The sequence below is a fragment of the Labrus bergylta genome, chromosome 6, assembly GCF_963930695.1.
Source record: "Labrus bergylta chromosome 6, fLabBer1.1, whole genome shotgun sequence".
Taxonomy (NCBI): domain Eukaryota; kingdom Metazoa; phylum Chordata; class Actinopteri; order Labriformes; family Labridae; genus Labrus; species Labrus bergylta.
Window position 1 is genome coordinate 7,535,760 of NC_089200.1, and position 22,114 is coordinate 7,557,873.

The window sequence follows — 22,114 nt, forward strand, 5'->3', positions numbered from 1 at the left end:
CATTTTCTTCCTGTTTAAATTCTCAATAGATCTCGCTAGTTCTGTGTTTATCTTTAAATAATTCAAATCTTTCTTTTCAATTGCTTACTCACTCAGTGTACCAACAGTAACATAAATGGGCTATGACAAGAGTTTATTCATCTGCGCAGCACTTCCACAGCATCTCTGGCTCCAGCGTTTGTTGCCAGACATGAGCTCAAGTGTCTCAAATTAGGGGGAGCATCCTTCAAAAGGCCACAGCTCAGTCTGAACTCAGAAATCAGACATTCGTGTCTACGGAGGATTCCCAGTTATGCCTTACCAACTGTCCCGCCCTCCTTGTGTGTTGCTAAGTCACCTAGCAACATCAACAGCTGCAACAGAACTAGCTAAGATAACATAACGTAACACAACTAATAACTAACATAAATAATGTCAGGTAGCTTAAACATTTTGAAGATAATAATGTTGATGTTTTTCAGTACTGTTGGTATTTATTCAATTGAGTTGAAACCAGTAACTACATTTACTCTGCCCCTCAAGAGTCCAACATCTCGTTCATTTTGTTGCACAATCTCTGGATATGATTGGCCCCCGAAGGATACACCTGACGGATCCTTTAGGGACTGGACAAAACATGGATACGGTAATATACCGTAATCCTGAATCGTGTTATACAATGATTAAATTGCTGGTTCCAAATATTGCTAGTTTCATTTATAAATGGCACCTTAAACAGATTTACCTTCTAACTTGCCTCACCGCGTCGCTACTCCATGATTCCTCACAGTGGCGCTTCTGACACGCATGAGGGTAACGTGAACTGAATTGGCCAAAGACAGTGTTGCCTCGTCTAGACAGTAGAAGGGCAGAGCAATGTGAAACATCAATGGATCTATCCGTCCTGCAGTTCATCCATCCACATCCCATCACGCTGTCAGGTGTCGAGTCGATTGTAAGCACAGGATGAGACGGATTAGCATACCGATAGAACCTGCGCCGTATATTTATTAGAATATCACCTTGAGGGAGGTGCCCTTCATATCAAACTATCCGCTTCCTTCTCATGATGCCGATGTGAGAAGCCCATCTGTTATTTACATTCTGCCGCACACTGTGACTGCGTGAGTCAAAAAAGTTGAATCCGCTCGCCTCTCTATCCAAAGCTCTGAGTAACGTTTTCACCACTGTCAGGAGGTGGAGAGAGCAGATGGCGAAAGACATACAGCGCAGATGGTTTAAGATGAACTCTGTCGATGTGTGAGGCCTGAGTGTCTGAACGAGGGACAAAGAGAGAGACGTCAAAGGATGCAGAGGAGTAGACAAGAGAGCAAATCTGAAGGCACATTATGTGGTAACTCATACAAATATGCAAGAGACTAACCTCAGCCAAATAGAAAACAAAACGATTCAAAGGTCAACTGAAGCCTCATGAGCGTACTTTGTTTCCCTGTGTTTGTAAAAATAATAACATATGGGTACATTATGTCACCAGTACACACGCTGATAAGGCTCCATATGCCACCATGAAAAACACGGTCAAAAGAAGGGCTTTTTCTCCTTCATGGACGGCGAGATAAGCAGCAGAATTGGGGTCAACCACATGTCTGCCGCTTTACTTCGACATACCAGCAAGCACCACCCATATCTCTGCTCTGTATTATTCCAGAAATTGATTTCCTTTCCTGTCTCTGCCAGGATAAGATGTCACCACTTGAGTTGCTATTATGAAATCTTTGAGCGAAACGAAAGAGAGAACTGTACAGTTTGTGTAGGTGAGATAAAAGCATAGATAAGGGGTGGTGACTACATGACTAATCCTTAAAAATGACCTTGAATGTTTGTTGTTTTATCTGCTTTCTTCATCTAATTGCCGGTATGTAAGACTGCTCTTTTGTCTTTGCTCTTCTCTCACTTCCCACTGTGACACAAGTTTGTCTGTTGCATGTTTCAACTTTTTACATCCTGCTGTAAAAGCCAGAACAAACAAACAGTGGATAGATTCAGAACAGACTGATGCCTTCAGTTATAGGCCGCTTACTGTGTTCCCAAACCACAGTCACCTCAAAACACCAACATAAACACATTTTAATCTCCCTCAGACCATGACGAATGCATTGTAGCTGAATTTATCCAGGCCTTGGCCGTGCTGTATGAATCTAAAATAAACAGCATTCTTTCTCTTTTAGGCTCCGGGCTATCACATAGAGACTCTGCAGAGCTCAGAGCTTTTTTTTTCGCCCTCATGATAAAGCCTGAGTAACCACTGATAGGTGACCTCACTTCCTTGCAGTGGGTGCCCCCAATGCACAGTGTTCCCATGAATCACATGTCTGACAACAAGGCATGGAAAGTTTGACACAATTCTGTGTGTTCAAGGGTGTTAACCATGGACTGTAAAAAAAAAAAAAAGAAAGAAGTGGACTTAGCCACTGTTTCAACTTTCCTCTTCAATCGGTGGGGAAATACCCTTTTGAAGCCGTGAGTGTGGCACCATGGCTGTCCTCGTTTTTTATCTTTTGGGGCCGAAAGTGACCAACTAGGGTGGATATGCATTGTTACATCTTTATCTCCCGTAGCAACGCTTTGAAGCCTACCCTGCTTAATCTTCTAATTTATTCTTAATGGACTCATTTTTTATGAAATGAACATCATGCTGCAATGAAAAAGACTTGTATCTAGATATGTATGCTAAGGACTACTTTTTTGCAAACAGTGAAAACGCCCCCTGCTGGCCATTCAAAGAAAGCAGGTTTAAGGAAATTCCTCATTAGCTTCATCTTTGACACCAGAGGCTACTGTATATACAAACCTAAAATCCAAAGACACATCCACTTCTAATTTATCATGTTAATAAAGATGTCTTGCCAAGGTTGCACATTTTTTTTCTGGCCCAAATATAATCCAACATATATGATTATAATAAACCATTGCATTGTACAATTTAAATGAACAGGTTACTGAGGTTTCAACAAAAATTGTAGAGAAGCCAGGAAGTCTATTGTTCTACTAGCGAGGTGTAAGCTCCACACTCTTAAACCTTTCTAATGCCTCTTGGATGAATGACAGATGAGCTGACACTGGAGTGTTCATTTTCCATCTTCGGTATGTCTTCTCAGTTCCTCTTGACCTTTTCTAAGAGGCACCAGTCAAGTGAAGACATAATAAGAAACAAAATGAGAGACAAGGATGAAGGGAGGACAAAGAGCGCGACTGAAGATGGCTGTTTTTGTTTAGGTTTGTACAACTGACATGTGGGGGCCGCTGTATGAGGGTCCTGGCCACACATGTCACATCAGGAGGCATGATTATCCTCCAGGATTACACTTTAATCAATCTAAAGCACTAGTCCCTGTCTGCCACTGTGTTAATCCCATCAAAGGAGGGCTCTTTCTGCCTGTCAGCTTATCCTCTTCCCCATTCACCGCCATGTTAAACAAGCCACAAAGATGTATGTCAAGAGTCGTCCGGGCTTCGGCGTGAGACGTCGGGGCCCTCGCTTAGCAGCGCTGGATCCAATCCGCCAACAATTCATTCAATTTCAAGATGCTGCAGAGAGGATTTTCTCATTGACGACGCAAATTAATAGTGGCAGTGCATTTTGATTTTAACAGTAATGTGGAGAAAAGTAGCATTAACGTATTTCACCATTATAAGTAGCTGCTGTACTGATAAACTTCATACATTCAATTCAGAAAATGGAGATTTAACCACAGAAAATATGCATTTTTGGTATTCTTAAAACCTTTAGAATGACTTACGTAAACCCCAGCTTTCATGCAAAGTTCATGCACAACTGCCCTCCATCGCTCACCGTCCTCAATTAAGCCTTTTACCGAAACAAAACAAAAAAACACATTGCAAACATCCTGATGTTTTAGATTTGTTTGTTTGTTTGTGTGCACACAAACATGAATGTGTATTCATGCACTTCTAACATCTGGTAATATGCATGCAGTTACCTACCCATCCACATACACACAGTCATGCGTTCTTGGTAACAGACTTATTCTGGTCATTCAAAAATATCAACACACTTAACTCCTGAAATGCTCACACAGCTTTTATATTTACGAATAAAATCCTCCACCAGCTTATGAATTCTCTCATTTTCAGAATTTCCACAGAGAGTGGAACATGTACATTTCTCAAAAACACAATGCAGGAAGAAACACACTAAACCATGTGCGTCTGGTGCAGTAAACACATTCACACACATGCTTGGTATGAGGAGCACTGCTAGTGCTGAATTTGTGTGCGTCAGTGATGAAATCTCCACTCTGGCGTCTTTCATCCCCTCTCTCACGGCCTCGCTCACACACAGCTCTCGTGAATGAATGGAAAGAAAGAGAGAGGGAGTGTGTGGAGAAAGAGAAAAGATTTGAAAAGAGGAGAGAGAGAGAGAGAGGAAAGGGAGAAGTCACTGGTGGACAGAGGTGTGTGAAAGGGAAGACACATACATAGCTCGAGCATGAGCATTCAGGGTAAAAATAACCTAAGAGCTGGGGAGAGATTTTTTTTTTTCTGCAGACCTCTCTCCATCCATCTGTGCAGGCCTGAGTGTGTGTGTGTATGTGTGTGTGTGTGTTTATGTACTGTATGTGTGTGCGTGCATGGTATTAAAGCTCAGAGGGAGGATGAAGGAGAGAATCATGTTTTTTTTCCAGCATCGATAAAGAGGAGGGATGAAACAAGTACATACACTGACGACATTAATACAGAGGATATAGGCAGAAAAATAAATCTCCTTAAGGCGCAGGTTGTCTAGAAATCCGACATGTTTCATGATAAACACACAAAACACCACACATCTGCCTGATCCTGCCGACAAATTGGGTTGTTACTCAGGCTAGTTAGTTCTCTCTATATTTGACCACAGTTGGCACAGTCAGCCTAACTGGTTTAGGACAAATCTGGGGCTCTGGATTTCAGCCAAATTGCTGCATTTCATAACGCAGTTGAAATCGGCTTAGTCAGCGGCGAAAACAATGCACAGCAGTGGCATCGTGACACAGAAAAACAAAGCGTCAGTGGGTCACTATTGGTTTGTTTTTGTGCCATGATGAAGGCTGGCAGAGCATGTGCTGGCTTTAGCTATCTACTGGGGGACAGCGTGACCACACAGCAGGAGCATAGTGTGATGTTCTCAGGCCCGATGGCGCTCACAGGCATTATTTTTAACCGTTTTATTCAGTTCTGTCCCGACAGGTGCAGCCTGTATTGCTGACATTTTGATTAATTGTGGCGCTGCAAAGATACTGACGGTTCATTTGTCAGTTTCAGAGGGTTTTGAGAGTTTCCTTTATTGACCATGGTATTGACCTTTATGGTCAATACCATGGTCTGAAACCATTCGCCCAAATATGTATGTGACTGGGCGTGCATGATATTTGGACAATCTATGTGTGTTTACACTGTTCAATGTAACGATGAGGACATCAATAATCACAAATTAACTCTGCAAATGAGAGATCCAATGTCTTCCTACTTTTCTATATGCTTTGTTTTTTTTACTCTCCTGAATCCAAAACAATTCAAAACGGTAGAAGTGAAGTTTTTTTTTCCAGACACACTATCGTATTTAATCAATTTTCCTTTCTCGGGTATCATGCTAGCTGATCAAGAAATAGCCACCAAACTGAAGCAAATTCAACCAAGATTAGCCTGCAGCTAGTTTGGGTTTCATCTGACTGGACAAAGAGTTTGAAAGCTTTGCCCAGGCAAACAATCTAATAGGTCAAATGCTCCCATGGTGAGAGTGACCGTCATGTTTTATTAAGACAATTAAACCTTAAAATTGTTATTTGATCATAAGTGTGATGGATCACGGAGCAAACATGCAGAGACGTGAATACAGATAGCATCGTGCACTGAGCAGTAACTGTCACTGTAACTGTCAGGCCGTACTGCAGAGCTTTGAGCTGACTTATAATGTCAGCATGCTAATGGAATCACAATAAAACGCTCCCATGCTGACGTTTAGCAGCTTTAATGCTAAGCATCATAAAGCAGGGTATTAGCATGCCAACATTTGACTTTACTTACAAATAAACACAACTGGGGTCGTGGACTAGCTGTTCATTTAGAGGTTATTTGGTGTTATGGATATTTTGAATGACTCTGACTTTGCTGACGCTAAACGCAGAATAAAACACGATCTATTGTAACGGATTCATTTAAATTGTGATGTGGTTGTCGAGAAAAAAGTAGTAAGATCACCCTGAACAAAAAGCACATTTGTGAATCTCATGGTGGCACCAAAAGAAAAGTTAGTGACTCAGAAAAGTGATAAGGATTCATCCTCTGGGGAACCTGATTATTTGTATGAATACAATATTGATAATTTACAAAAACTTCATGAGGTACCAACCAACACTGCATTCTTGGATGGGCCCCCAAGTAAAGCCAAAATAATCAATTTAATGAGAAAAAATGGATTAAAACAAAAGAAATACCTACAGGATGTATGGATACAGACATACAGCAGACTACAGCAACACAAGAGGTACAAAAGTAATAATAGCTATTGCATTTCATTGCATGCAGTTCTTTGATTCGGTATAAATAAGTTACAGCACACCTGCGTTTCCATTGTATTTCATTATTGAACATTCCTCTGAGGCTGCAATCAAACTACTTTAGGAACCAGTTATTGATCGTATATTGGTTCCTACATTCTGCACGCTCCTCTTTTCTGTGGTGTTTCTTATGTATGCATAGAGCTCTGTAACTGCAGGATGTCAGTTCACAACTAACCTGAAACATTTATTAGACCTGATGGTTAAAATAATTCACACTGACAGCTGCCCAAGCAGGCTAATTTGAACAGGAAAAGCTTTCCTTGTCCGTTGTAAATGTGCAGTTCTTCCAGAGATTGCAGCGGGGAGAAAAAAGTAATTTGCTCTGAGGCCTGTTGAGCTCAGGCGAGAGTTTCATTTGGACACTAATGTTGCTGAGGAAATATGACTTGCCGTGCAAGGAAATCTATTCCAAAAAGTGAGTTTACTGATGCTACTGAAACCCTATTTTAAGATGCCAAATTTATGCAGATCCTGTTCGCTCACTGGCTCCCACCCTCACTGCTTTTTCTTCCCCTTTCTATCTTGGATCTTACTCTCTTCCTCCTTTCAGTCCTCAGACCCTTTGCATCTTATTTGTTGGATGTAAAAAAAGAAGAGATGCCTCAGAGTTTCAGGAACCCACTGCTGACTGATAGAAATGCCTGATTTGGAGGCTGACATGCAGGCAGAAAGATGGATAGTGAGGGAAAACATTGCCTCTTGAATGCTTTGCTGACATTCTCTCTCTCCTTCTCCCAGTCATTTATTCCTTGTCTCTCTAGCAAGCCTCAATACAGCTGACATGTGAAAGGTGAACTGTGTCCCCCCTCCTCCCATCTTCCCTCCCTCCTTCACTCCCTCTCTATCCTTCAAGCACATCCCTTCTTGTTTCTTCTTCCTCTTCCTCTACACCGATTCCTCGGCTGCTGCACAGAGTAAACACTCTGCAGGATCAAATGTGTCCAGAAAAAATGCAGGAGGATGAAAGGCATGTAGCACTGATTCAAAACCAGGGGCTATCTGTTATCTGATTGGCCGACAAGGAGAGCTGTCTGTGGGTTTTAGTAACCGGGGAGAACAGGGAGATAATGATACCATGTCAGCAACATCTGGAGCTGCAGGGGCCAAGTGAAAGAAAGGAGTGGATCCTGTGGCTACTGGTGTAGAAGTATACAGCTCGACCGATTAATCAGCCAGCCAATAATATCGGCCGATATAAGCATATCCAGTGACTATCGGTATCGGCTAATTTTATCGCAGATATGTGCTGATTTTATTTATTCACCAGTCAAATAGCAGTTCATTTGAGTGTCATTGTATATTTTCTATATTCTCTGTCGCCAGCAGAGGGCGCTATATGGATTGTAACAAGCAACATCACCCTCATGTGAAGTTACCTTCCAGTTGAGGGCGATCTTGTCTTCTTTATAAATCTTTTCCACAAGTGTTTGACGACTGCATCTGAGGGCTCAACGCAATAAATGTGTATATCTAAATCTATCTATCTCTACAAATCGAACGTCGATCTAAGTAAGATATCGGCCAATATATCAGTATCGGATATCTGAAAATCGATATTAGATTCCCATATCGGTAACATTAGTCAAATGTAAAAGATAGTCAAATAAAAAAGTGATTAGGTTTTTTTAAGGGGCTGTCATGGATTTAAGACTCAGGCTTTTATCAGAAAACGTACTTAGGGATGTAGAAGAAATACAGTACAAACTAAGCTAAGCTAAGCTAAGAGTCCTTTAGCAGCATTTTGTCAAAGAAACTGACAATATGTTCCCTTACAATAAGATTTATGTACAGAGTGACTACTTCAGACTTAAGAGGATTTGGGCAGAGGTGCTGCTGAATTATTTATGTTTACTGGTTGTTGGCACACAGATTTATTTAAAATTGCAGTCATTTCAACTAGAGATCTTTGAGCATACCAGTCATGGTGCCTTTTTGCCACATTAAAACCCTGTTTCTTAAAAAGTTGGGACAATGTGTAAAATGTAAAAGAGTCTGGGTGCTAAACTGGCCCACCTGCAGAACTGACTTGACAACCAACTGAACATGTTGGGGGCATTATGAATCATAACAGGAAACCCTGAACTGCTGGACAGCTGACATCCTAAATCAAGCAAGAATAACGTTCCCCTTTCAAAATGTCAGAAACTGGTCTCCACCGTTTCCAGTTACAAAGTGTTGAAATAGAAGTGATGCAACACAGTGGTCTATAAAGATCAGTGTGTCCCGACAGTTTTGAAACCTGTTGCTGAAATCAAATTTCAACATTCGATTGGTTGTCTCTGTGCTATTTTCAATTAAATATGCGGTGTCAATGCTTTGTAAAATCCTCACATTCTGTTTCAATTTGCATTTTACACAACGTACCAGCTCTTTCTGGAGACGGGATTTCATTTTGGGAATTTTCATTTCATATGAATAATGTCTTCAAACACAGGGCCCTGATCGACAATCAGAAGAGGTCTCTCTGATGATACAATCCAGCTGATTGGAGCTATTCATGGTGGGTGTGCTGGTTCAAGTGCTGCAATCTAGTCTGATTGTGTCACAGTGACACCTGCGCTCCCCCCTCTCTCTCTCTCCCTTCACTCAGGCCTCTGAATCTCACAGTCTGTCGTTGAAGTAGTTCTTCAAAGGATGCTTTTTGGTTTTCGAGAATACTAAGGGCTGTAAAAGATGCAATGGAGTCCATAGTTCTTAAAGTCCCTGTTGGAAGGAGACAGCCTTTAGATGTCCTTTTGATGTAATAATTCCTGAAGTGCACAGCTTCCAAAAACGATGACACAGCTTTGTTTTTGAGTCATTGTCTTATTTTCCAAATGTTGTTATAGTGTCAGGTTTCTTTTCATTTTGAGCTGTATCATTGCCTGCCTCTTACCTATTACCTGCCAGCTGTGTGTGTGTGTCGGCTGCCAAAGCCTTCTCCGTTTGTTTACCTGATCCCGCCTGCCTGTCACAAATTAAAGTATTGGCCTGCATAAGCTGCTGTTTGACTAACACATGGATCCTATTACCCATCGTCACTAAATCCCAGCTTTTGAGCAAATATGACGCCGCATTGATCTGAGAGCAAAAGAAAATTAATTATAGTCTGAGTGATATTTTAAAAAAAAAACAACCCTGTTTTTAAGAGAGTGAATCTTTGTACACTTGCGCAGTTTAGAGCCATGGAATTTTTCAGAATGAAGCCCACAGCTGGCATTCGTATTTCCATCATGAAACCATTATTTTTAATGTTTCTCGCATCATAAACTAAACGTGACAACGCAGAAAAGATCAGGTTTAGCACGACCTTTTGATGCACAAGAGTTAGAATGATACTAAATCCTCCGAAAGTGCAATAAACAACAGTTTTTTGAGTGTCTTTTTGAGGCCCGATGCAAAAATCCTCATAAGTTCCATTGACACCCATTCAAAAATATCCATTTTAACAGCAGAAATAAACATGTTTACGGCCTGGTTCAAAAAGCGGTTTCAGTCTGAACAGCTCGTGTCTTTATGGGTAAACACTGTGTGGGAGCTGATTTGATGATAGCCCATTAGTTTTGATTCTTTTAAGGCTTATGCATAAAGTTACGCATAATTAAAGGTGTGGCAGATCTGACTGACAGGTGGGTTCATTGTCGCTGTTTGCTAGGAGGCTTAAGGACCGCCTCACCTCCACCTCTTTGGCTTTTGCTAGGTTGACTGAAAGTTACACTGAGAAAGCATTTGGTTACCTCCACTGTGGATTTCAAATCTTGGCTCCAGAAACCAATGGGTGGCGTCACTGAGACTATGTCCATGTTTCATACAGTCTATGTAAACAACCTCACAATCTGTCCGGGTGTTTAGTCAATAAAATGGGATTCAAAGAGAAACAGTCTTCTAAAGTCTAGTCTACATTATCATGGTCTCACAGTCTATGATGCACTTTATGAATTATTGTACCTAAAAGATATAAAACAAAATACATTATTCAGTTGCCAAAACGCATTTTGAAAACAATTTCAGGGCTCCGTATTGTTCATACAAAACTAATTAATTTGATGAAAAAGTGATTATATTATGATTTTTTTTTTTTTTGCTTTACCAATTTATTTAAAATCATCTCGAACTTTAGCAATATAATGCAAATATATATTTTTATTGATGTGCAAGTAAATGCTTTTGATTTTTTTGCCAGATTTGCTTGTTGGGCTTTTTTTCTTTGGTACAGTATGACGTAAACTTGTCTGGCAGTCGTACTTTTGTTAGACCCACTAAATGAATATATGTCAGTGGGAACAGTAATGTCCACATTTGTCATGCATGAAGCAGTAGAGAAACAGAAGTGTGTGTCTGGGCCCTGGTGGGAAACGAGTGTTTTAGCAGCTCCAACAAGACGCTGTGAGAAACAGAAAAGCACAAACACGCATTCACAGGTGGAGCAGCAGACAGGGATCAGGGCTCATTAAATGCCGGTCAGGCAGCAGCTCCACTGAGGCCAAACACTCCGAGAGTCACACAAGAGACCAACACACACACGCACACACACACATTGAGACACGCACACACATCTGAAAGCTCATAACCTGAAAACTCAATGTAACAATGTATGTGTGTGTGTGTGTGTATGTGTGTGTGTGTGTGTGTGTGTGTGTGTGTGTGTGTGTGTGTGTGTGTGTGTGTACCACCACTGCATACTTGCACTCTAACACACACATGCACTTACACAGTCAGCGGTGAGGCATTCATCTGTTGATCTACATTCCTGAGCTTCATGCAACCCATTAGTGCCAGCTATCTCACCACTATTTCACATGAAAGATGGGAAGAACATCAAACAGGCTTTGCCGGTACACACACACATGCACACACACACATACACACACACACCAACCAAACACAATTTTACACGGAAAATATCTTGACTCTGCCCGGTCCCTGTTTCAACTCTCCTTTTCTTGGTCTCTTCTTGATTTCTTTCACCTTGAATATGTGCACATCAACCCTCCAAAAAGCAGAGAAGAGAAAACTACCTTTGAAGAAACATTAGAGTGTGTATCTGTGAGAGCGAGCGGGAGATGAGAGAAGAGATAGAGCGCACCAGAAAACTGATTTTCTCTTTTGCTTTCAGATGGGACTCATGAAACTTTTATGAGAAAAAAATGTGTTTGTCATCGGATAGAGGAAGCACGAGTTTGAGATTGAGAAGGATGTTTGGGAGGTTCAGAGTAAGAGACCAACATTACTCTGCGCTCACGGTGCACACAGAGGCCAACTCACAAGAACCACAAGAGGACATGACACTGAAAAGAAGTCAAGACACTGAAAACAACTAAAAATCTGCACAAGAGGAACACTATCCAACCACAAAAAAAACTTTAAATGAATGGTGTCAGAGCTTATATTCTAGACAGAAAAAGAGAAATTCTACAATTTGAGCAGCTGAGTCAGGTGGCAAAAGATTCATTCACAAAAATACACTCATTGTCATCTCTGCCACTGCTGCTGTCTGTCTTCCTGCAGACAGGAGGTATTATTCTGCTTTTGGAATTTGGCTGTGAAGTGTAGGAGTTCTGCTTTTGGTCAAACAGTTTTTAACCAACACACATATGACATATGTTTTAAGACATCTTTGACATCGGCCTATTGAATGCCAATGAATGCAGCTTTAAAGATGCTCTCATTGGCCTGTTATTTACCAAAAGTAGTCACGGGAATCTAGAATAAGGTAATACAAGAGACAACTTAATCATTCTTTGCAGTGAGTAAAAGTAACACACACTTTCACCAGGAGCCGAAGATGTGTTTGAATGTTTGAACAGAAGGTTGCAATTTAAGACAGAAGAATGCTCGACCTTGGAGAACCTGAAAATACCAAAGCAAAGTCCAAAAATACAACTTACATGATGAAGGTTCATGAAATTGTTCTGTGTTTATTTTAAGGTTGATCAACAAATCTTAGGATTTTGTTTTCAGTCCTATATATGTCTATGACTCTTGTTACTTTTGCTCATTTTGTGAAAGAGTCTGAACCTTTCAACCAGTTGACAAAATTTGAGTATTTAAGTATAAAAAATGATAGCAGCATCCTTTTCATCCTTTTGGTTGAAGACCAAAAAAAGAAACCTATTTATGAAACCAACCAGAATTTTGATTTGTTTTGATATAACAGTTAGATCTCTCAGAGTCAGTGCTCTGAACTGTCGCATAGCTGTGGTAAACCCACAGTGGTTCTTCCTCACTTGTGCTGTCAGCGAGAGCAGTTAAGAGGCAATGAAATAGAGGACCACAGTCACTACAGAATCTGTTTGGATCTATGTGGGTTTTTTTTTTTATTCAGTCGGCAAACTCACACTGAACAGACTTATTGTGTGGAAGCAGCAGAGTACGCACTGTGATGTAAAGGACTGAGCTTTGGCCTTGTCATCAGCAGCCATAAGCATACATTAAGTTCAGCTCATGAAACTCTACGGCAATTCTTCGACTCAGTCCCTGCAGGTGGAGGACTACAACTGGGCTGCAGTCCTTGAAGCAGGGAGGCCTGGGTTCAAATCCGGCCTGTGGCTCCTTTCCTGCACGTCATTCTCCACTCTCTCTCTCTCTCTCTCTCGCTCCCCGACTCTAGTCACTGTCCTGTCTCTACGATAAAGGCTTGGCAGAAAAAAATAGATGTATGACCAAGTAGTTTCACGTGAAGAATTAGTGTTTCTCTGACAGTCCATGGTCGGACTTTGACAGCTGTCGCTGACATTAGCTTATCAGCTAACTAAAATCTTTATTCCACTTTAAAGATCTAGTTAAAAACCACAGAGAGGGCATCTCTATCACAAAGTCGTATAGTTGGCTTGAATGATTTAATATCCGGCTAAGAGACTTTTTATTTTCTTTTTTTTAATCTCAAAGGTAAAACACAAGACTGATGTTGGCAGGGAAAGAGTTAAGAAGAAGAAGAAGAAGAAGAAGAAGAAGAAGAAGAAGAAGAAGAAGAAGAAGAAGAAGAAGAAGGAGGAGGAGGAGGAGGAGGAGGAGGAGGAGGAGGAGGAAGAGGAGGAGAAGAAGAAAAACAACACACCAAGACCTTACGAGAACAACAATCCACTGTATCCACAATTTATATATTTATACCCACATGAGCATCCAAATTATTCAAATATGCACTCAGAAAGCCTAAGGCTATCTTCAGATCACACAGCATCCTCCCACACACACACACACACACATTCAATAAGTCTGCACTTTTTTCACAGGGAGCGGTCACTTCCAATAACACTAAGGCAGGAAGTTTCTCCCTCCTTCGGCCAGCCAACTGAAACGCAGCATTTGACCGTTCAGGTTCAGGAAGTCACATGTTCCCCCTCTCGCTCTGCGCTCGTCGTGCCTCTCACGACAGCCTCTGTTTTTTCCTGCCTGTCAATGCCAGGAACCCATTTAAGGAGCAGTGGTGGGGATACGACTCAGGGGAACAATGTGGGGATGGACCCAGCCATTGTTCCTCAGCGCTGAGCGGCGGTGCAAGATCTTGTGTTAGATTCTACCTGAAAACCTGTCCGTATAAATCATAGTTCTGCTCTGACACTGGGAACTGCATCCTGAACCAAACCCTTTAAGGGCCATATCAACATGTAACCGCACTGACTGCAAAGCACAAATACTGTGTGTCAGGTACTGAAAACAAAGTGGATAAGGAGAAAGTCTGGATTTATATTTATGCTATCACACAATACATTATAAACTTGATTAGGCCAATTAATTGGACCAGTATACCATCACTGGAGGAGCATTGATTTTTTTTCAGAACTATGTCTGACTCCGCTGAGGTAGTTCTCAATATGCCCTTTTCAGCTAGCTACTAATGGACCTTCTTCCTGTTGACTTAAAATGTGACATATAAGAAAATCGTCAAACAAGTAAGCAAGGGACAAACTGTTTTTTTCGATATACTCCAATATGTTAACTCCTTCAGCTGACACAGCAAAAACTGGGTCTGCTCGTCTTTCCAAAAATGCATTTCTGCTGTAGCCAACGCCATGTTGAGACCTTCATCTTGTCTTCCTCCCGGCGTTCTTCTCCACATTTAGTTACAAAACAGAAAATGTAACGCAGCCATTTAATTACCAGCGAGATCGTGCATACAGCCTATGGTTGTGCACCAATCGCAGGGTATAAACATCACTACTCCCTCCGTCTTGCACGAGGTGAATTCTGCTGATCATATTCTGCTGCATGCTCATCAGCTCACTCTGACTTCCTGCAGCAGAAAAAAATAGCAGGGGTCTGGCAGGAGAAACTCCGACTAAAGTCTGAGTGAAAAATGTTGCTGCTTGCGTTCACACAACTCACACAGAGAACTTTTTCAAGAGTTTTGTGCAAATGTGAGCAAGGCTTTTGAAAGAAAGTGAAAACCCTTTTGGTGTCCTCCACCCAAACAGAGTCCAAAGAACAAGGGAAGAGAGTGTATTGTTCCTTTGAACTCCATAGTTCCTCTCAGGGATGAACTACAGCCCACCTCAGTGACCCTTGTCCTGCAACTCACCCACTCACGCATACATCAGGGAAACTCTTCCAAAAACAAAACACTGTTCCTCAACTTGATAACAATGCAAAAATATGCACAGCATAACCCACTGTGTTTCAAAGACTGGATGGATTTTCAGAGAGTTTGTTGCAAGATGTTGTTTATCGCTGAGGTGATGGATGGTTGTCAAGTAACCTTTTTGGGAAAAGATCTCAGCATTATTGTTCTGTTGTCAGTCAACCTGCTGTTTACCAGCCTGGTTTCACAAACAAGGAGCAACCTCAAAGGGGCTGAAATTTGAAGACTTAGTGCCAAACTCTGCAGTTCCAAAAATGGCCACATGAGGCTGTCAGTCCACCTCAGGTTTAGATCAAAATGCCAAACTTTACAAAAGAATATAACATGTATACTACACATTCAGCAGATTTTTTAGTGTTGAGCTGCATGTGTGCTTGGCAGAATCTTTTCTGCCAGCCAACTAGTATAACTTCTGTGTGCAAAGACGTGCGGGGGGGGGGGGGGGGGGGGGGGGGGGGTGATGGCATTCATATTACTCGACTGGTGTGTGACTGGCTTGATTATGCCATGTTCTTTTCCTCTTTTCCGTGTAAATACTGTGACTAAGTTCAATCACATGTAGGACTGATATAAAGAGTCAGACTCCTTTTTATGTCATGTTCTGCCTCCTGAGACACCCCCACCCCACCCCCACCCATCTGACAGGGAAAAACTGTCCACTGTGAGGTGCATGTGTGAACATTGAAGTCAGGAAGATTTCCGGTGCCGCCTCAGGAGGAGTGAATGCATGAAAATGGCTTTAGTTATATTGAAACTTCCAGACATGCATAATTAATGGCTTGGCTGCTTGGAGTGACAGGTGGGCGCCATCAGCTGTCTGCGAGGCATCACCTCAGCTAATTGGAGTCACTGAACGTAACCTTTGGGCTGTGTTTGACATGCCGATGCCTTGGAGAGAATTTTTCTTTTTTTTTTTGACAATTAATAAGGCTTAGCTCATTAACTTGCTGATTAGCCTGCTACAGAATTAGCCTCAAGCACAGACTATAAAAATGACAACGCTCTTTGTTCAAATATGGTCACTTTTGGCCTCCCATAAAATGCGACATGGTGAAGGCCTTGATGCTTAATTCCTCACACAAAAAAAAAATACTTGAAAAAAGTAGAAAATAAACCAATGGGTGATGTTACATACATGGCTTCATCCTCTTTTTGTACTGTCTGTTTTAAAGTCAAGATAAACGCTCTGTTAGGCTGTATGCTCTGCTTGGAAGCTTTGTGATCCAGCACTTGAGGAGGTTTTGATGATCAGTGGAATATTTTTCATCAAAGCTGAACACAACTTAACCTCCCTGATGTCAGACATCACAGGCCATCAAGACGAGTAGGTTTACACTTTAAAGATACTCTAGGTAAAGAGAGGAACAGCCCATTGTAGGCAGCTACTTTTCTCTCCTCAAAGCAGAAATGTGCAGTATAAGGATGACACCAATAATAAGCCGTTCAGCTAACTATACTGACAGGAAATCAGTCTTAACCTACACAGTAGATGTTAAGTTACACCGAGGACAGAGAAGGTCAGTTGTAGCCTCTTGTGTTAAATGCTCATTTAAATGACACAATGAAACCAATGATTACACACAGGTATGAAAGTCTGCAGAGAGTCTGTGCTTTGTTCAGATCTAAACCAGCTGACATTCCTTTTTAAAACACAAAATGTGCTTTCAGGGCAGATAAAAGAAATCTGCCTACCTTGGCATCGACTTCAGTTTCTGCTGGCGTCTCTCCAACAATGGGCTGGATCGACATCAGCCACAACAAACTCATGAATTGTCAGCAGCCAAAGTGCTGATGTCTACAAACTCTTGATTTGGTAAGAGGTAAATAAAGCCTCAGCCTTTGTTCTCATACTGTATATTTTATCTGACCTGTCAGCTTAAGTCTTTATATCTTCAGTGTCCTTTTCTGTGGAACGTGTCAATTATTAAAAAGAAAACGAACACTGACTTAAATAATGTTTTGTGAATGTTTCCACTGGTCGAGGTGGGAAGTAACAAACACATACACTTTGTTACTGTACTTAAAACTTTGTGTTTGTTTTTCATACTTGTATGTTTTACTTGAAAGGTTGCCAGCCTTGTGTGTTGTGTTCTTTATGACCTTATCTTATCTTAAGTAGAGCTTTCATGTTTATCTGCTTGAGATTTTTTTCTTCTGAATACTTTAATTTCCCCCTATCTGTACTTTCACTCCTCACATTTCCAAAACCGGCTTGTTATTATATTTTTCATGCATTTAAGGAATTATTTTAAATTGGCATCCTGGCACACAGCCGTATCAACATCGCTCGGATTAAAGCCTGAATGGACTTTTCTTTAGAATACATCAATCCTTGGCACATTGGTTTGTGCTTACCAAGCACAAAAGACATTATACAATTATGACAATGTAATTAACTTTCAAGATGAAACAGACAAGAGAGGCGTCTCTGCAATGTACATGAGCAGAAAAAAACACTTTTAATGACACAGATGAAGGTGAACCAGCTGAAATGGCAGATTAGGAAGGAAATTTCCCATCTGAGTGATTTGCAAATTGGAGCAGAGTTGAGTACTTTTATCAAGCTCAATAGTCTCCAAAATGTGACCCAAACTTCAACTAGCTGTTAGAAATGTACCTTCAGCGTTCTACTTTATACTTTCATACTGTGCTTACATTTCAGAGTGTGAACTTCTTCACTCATCCATACTTCTACTTTAGTACAAATCTGTTTAATACTGCCCTGCTACCCGAACATCTTCCAGAAATTCAGCACCACTTTATTGTGAACTTCTGCAAACTCCTACAGTTTTTTTTTTTTTTTTTTCAAAGTGTTGTCGTGTGTGGGAAGCTGTGATAAGCAGGACAGATGTGCTGCAGGCACAGGCTGTACACAAACCCCGGGCCTCGGTGAGAACTCACCCTTCTGCTGACACTGATAGGAGAGACACACCTCCAGCTTCAGGACGCCAACATGATGAGAAGGCAGAGAGCTGTGAACGCATGGCACAGCTGAGGAATTACTGTGTCAACAGAGAATGAGATTAGTAGTGCTATCCCTGGGCGTTCGCCTAGCTGGTGTGTGTATGTGTGTGTGTGTGTGTGTGTGTGTGCATGCTGACTCCAGGCTCTCATGTATCTGTGTGTGTTCGCAGTGAGGGTTTTTTGGCGTCTTTGACTGACACAGACAGCGAGTTAAGGGAGTCCCCCTCCCGCCTACAGCACAGCTAAGAAGCCCTAAAGCTCCTTAGCCCGGGCTCTGCCACTTGTACGATAAAAAGAGAATATTTTTCATGTTAACGAAAAAAACACTGTGGAGATAAAACAATAAAAAACAAAAATCCAACATTGTGTCGCCCCGCACGGCTCCATCTCACGCAGACATGCAATAAAGAGTTCCTGAAAGCTCACACCTCACAGGCTCTTTCTTGATCTGGCTTTGTTTTGACTTTGTAGTGGATTATTTGGCTCTGCGAGAAACTGAACACCTTTATCCCTTAAAGCAATCAACTTAGCGCACACTTTGTGCACAAACACACTCCGGCTGTGTGGGCCAACACAGACATTTACAGGTTCAGAGGAGCCTGAGGAGGAGTCAGTGGACGTGAAAAAAGTCTGGAGAACACGAACCACATGGGAGCACCGGGCGCTCGGCCAGTCGAGATGGAGCACAGACTGGCAACGACTGGCACCGGCCAACTTCACACACACACACACACACACACACACACACACATATACATACACACACCAGGAAACATAACTGCCCATCTCAGCTAACACTCGGTGGGAAAACAAACCTGCAGCAAAACTGCTCCATACACACACACACATCACAAGGGATCGTGTCATGTGCCATGTGGTTTGTGCGCTGTGTTGTTGCTCAGCCATCTTTAGATATTTTTTTTTTTTTTTTTTTTTAAACTGTTCATCGTGACCATCACTCAAACTCAGAAACCACGACAAGAGACAAAAAAAAAGTGAGGATGCAAAATGTATTTAAAAAATATATCATTTTTAAATGTTCAGAGTGAAGCTATGGTTCTGCATGAGAGCAGCCATCCAAAGATGCTCACTGGAGTGGCTGCAGATTCTGGGTGGGCCCGGTGTGTGTGTGTGTGTGTGTGTGTGTGCGTGCGTGCGTGTCTGTTTGTGTGTCTGCCTCTGTGCTTCAATACACTTTCCATCAGATTAAACTGCTAAGCCTTTCCTATACAGTTCTACCTAAGGCTTGGTCCCTAATGGTCTGGTTTCCACTGCAGCACCAAACTGAGCCACTTTACTATTCATGACTTTAAAGGCCCTTTTATACGGCCTGTACGAGGCGGGACAGTTGTGCTGTTATCCTCCGTTGCCGCTCTGTATAAAAGGCACGGAGACAGAATGGCGGTATTAACAGATGTGAATCGACGTATGTGGAAATATGGCATTAGTGAGGACTAGACAGCCCTGTCTGAATGTGTGTGTGTGTGTGTGTGTGTGTGTGTGTGTGACGCTAATGATGTTTCTTTCCATGTCCCGCCTCTATTCTTCCCTAATGAAGGCATGCTTGATACAGTTCATATCCTGCAGAAAACATGGACGTATAGCATCTGTAATGTCACCCACTGGTTTCTGAAGTGGTATTTTGGTGGACACCATGTTGGAAATGCTACTTTCCACCCAACTTGTGATCATTCTAGACTTCGCAGGAAGAGAGTGTATGAGACATGAACAACCAGGTCAGCTCAACGAAGCAGGTGTTTGGGTGATAGAAGAACAAAAAGGATGCAGGCAGTAATATGTCAACCGACTTTCAGGGTCATGCTTCCAATAATAGATTTGAAAGGCATGAAATGCAAACATGGCCCCTTCTCGCTTATCCTAAGATATTAACATGAACTAAAAGACGCTGAGGTCTTGTATGAGTTTAGAGATTTCTAGGACACAATGAGGGTTACATAACTGGGTGAAGGTAACCTTTTAAATGTATATGTGTGTGTGTGTGTGTGTGTGTGTGTGTGTGTGTGTGTGTTGTGTGTGTGTGTGTGTGTGTGTGTGTGTGTGTGTGTGTGTGTGTGTGTGTGTGTGTGTGTGTGTGTGTGTGTGTGTGTGTGTGTGTGGAGCGGAGGAAAAAAAAGAAGAAGGTTGTTTTGCTAAGATTTCCTGAAAAGTTGACATTCCTCAGACACATCTGTTTAACAAGATGCGGGTACTTTTTGTTAATCACTCATCATGACACCGTTACAGTGAGAGCCACCAGCGTGTGAGCTGGTGTGACTCACCTCTCAGCACCTCTGAGGAAATCACACTGACACACACGTAAACACACACACACACACACACAAACAGCAGGGGACTGTAATAATGTGGGTCAGTTATATCTCGGAGGACAGTGAGAGTGTGTATGTGTGTGTATGTGTGAACAACAACGTGACCTTTAACCTCAGCATGGATGGTGAGTTCTTAATGCAAATGCAGGATGAATACGCACACAACTCGTACACACACACACACACACACACACACACAAACACACAAAACGACACGGTGTAAACATGCCCCCTGTAACAAGAACTCTTTGCCTTTTTAATGTTGTGTAGCTGCGGTTAGCCAACCAACCATGGCCAATGCTCTGTGGCAGGCAAGCAGAGCAGTGACCAAGTCTTAACCGAGAATAAACGCAGAGCACATAAGAGCAGCGAGAGAGAGAGAGAGAGACAGGGAGGGTGTGCACTAAAGAGAGAGCGAGGAAGGGGGAAAGCAAGGGAGGCTAAGATGCAGCAGTGAGAGAATGCATGTATATCGCTCAGAGGCAACCATGCATTCACTGCATATATGACCTCTCTAAACAACAAGCCATCGCATGACATTTCTTCTCCACTCCATCCACCGTCCAGCACTTCCTGCAGTATGTGTTCATTGGAGCTGTATGCACGAAACAACTGTTTTCAGACAACTGTGAGGAGAAGTGAGGATTTTCACTGAAACCTGGCTCGCGTAAAGATTTGCTCAAGAGAAGGGATCAACAGTTAAGAGACTTTAAAAACAAATAAAAAAATCAGGGGAGAAATGTGAGGATTAAGAGAGAGAGAGAGATTCACTTTGTCAGTATGTTTTTTTTTTTTTTTTACACGGTGTGCGTGAAGATGAAAGTGCGCGCCTCGCTTGCAGCATCTGATTACAAAACAGATGCAGGACGATCCCAAAGCTCAGGGCAAAAGCAAAACATCAGCATACAGAGTGAGAGAGAGTGAGAGAGAGAGAGAGAGAGAGAGAGAGAGAGAGAGAGAGAGAGAGAGAGGCAGAGGATGAATGAAGCTGGAGTCATAATGTCAGCATGGCTGCAATGTTTATATTATAAAGGGCTGCAACTTTTGTTTATTGCCATTATGGATTTATGTTCCTATTATGTTCACACTTAATCGATATTTTGACATTTTTTTAAATATCATAAAGTCTGAAAATGCTTATCACAATCTCCAGCCAGCTGGTTAACAAGCAGAGACTTCTTTTCACAGTTTTAAAACGACAAAGAAAAGCAGCACATCTTCTCTCTTAAGACGACGCAGCCTGCAGATGATTTAATTTTATGCTTGAAAAACGACTGAAAGAATTCATCGATAATTCATCAAAGTAGTTCTAATTCATTAAAGTACTTGAATTCACACAATTAGAGCTCTAAAAAAAAGGGAAGGTGGGCAGGTTTGGAAATTTGCCATTTCAATTCTGAATAATGTCCCAACAACTGTGGATATAAAAAAGATAGGGGAAGAGAGCACAGAATAAAAGTAGAAGAGGAGAGGGTGAACTACACAAACAGCTGACAAAGGAAGAATAAGGGCATGACAGTAAAATAGACGTTGAAAAAGTGCAGGCCATATCTATCCTCGTCTTACCTCTGCAGCTGCGTGTGTTATCCTTTGGGACAAAAAGACGTATTGAGAAGAGAAAAACTTCAGCAGCACTGCCACAGATCCACACTTTCAGCTCTTTCTAAAATAATACATAAATCACGATCTTTGAGCCAAACTTCAGT

At 41.7% G+C, this 22,114-nt stretch overlaps 1 protein-coding gene across 1 annotated transcript in view; it reads right to left on the reverse strand.

Annotated features, from left to right (window-relative positions):
• The window catches only part of kank4 (KN motif and ankyrin repeat domains 4), an 89,351-nt gene extending 67,243 nt beyond the window's left edge, over positions 1–22,108 (reverse strand). Inside the window, exon 1 of the mRNA XM_065955653.1 lies at positions 21,975–22,108. The gene's annotated coding sequence lies outside the window, so the exon portion shown is untranslated. The remainder of the gene's footprint in view (positions 1–21,974) is intronic.
• Between the last annotated feature and the right edge of the window lie 6 nt (positions 22,109–22,114).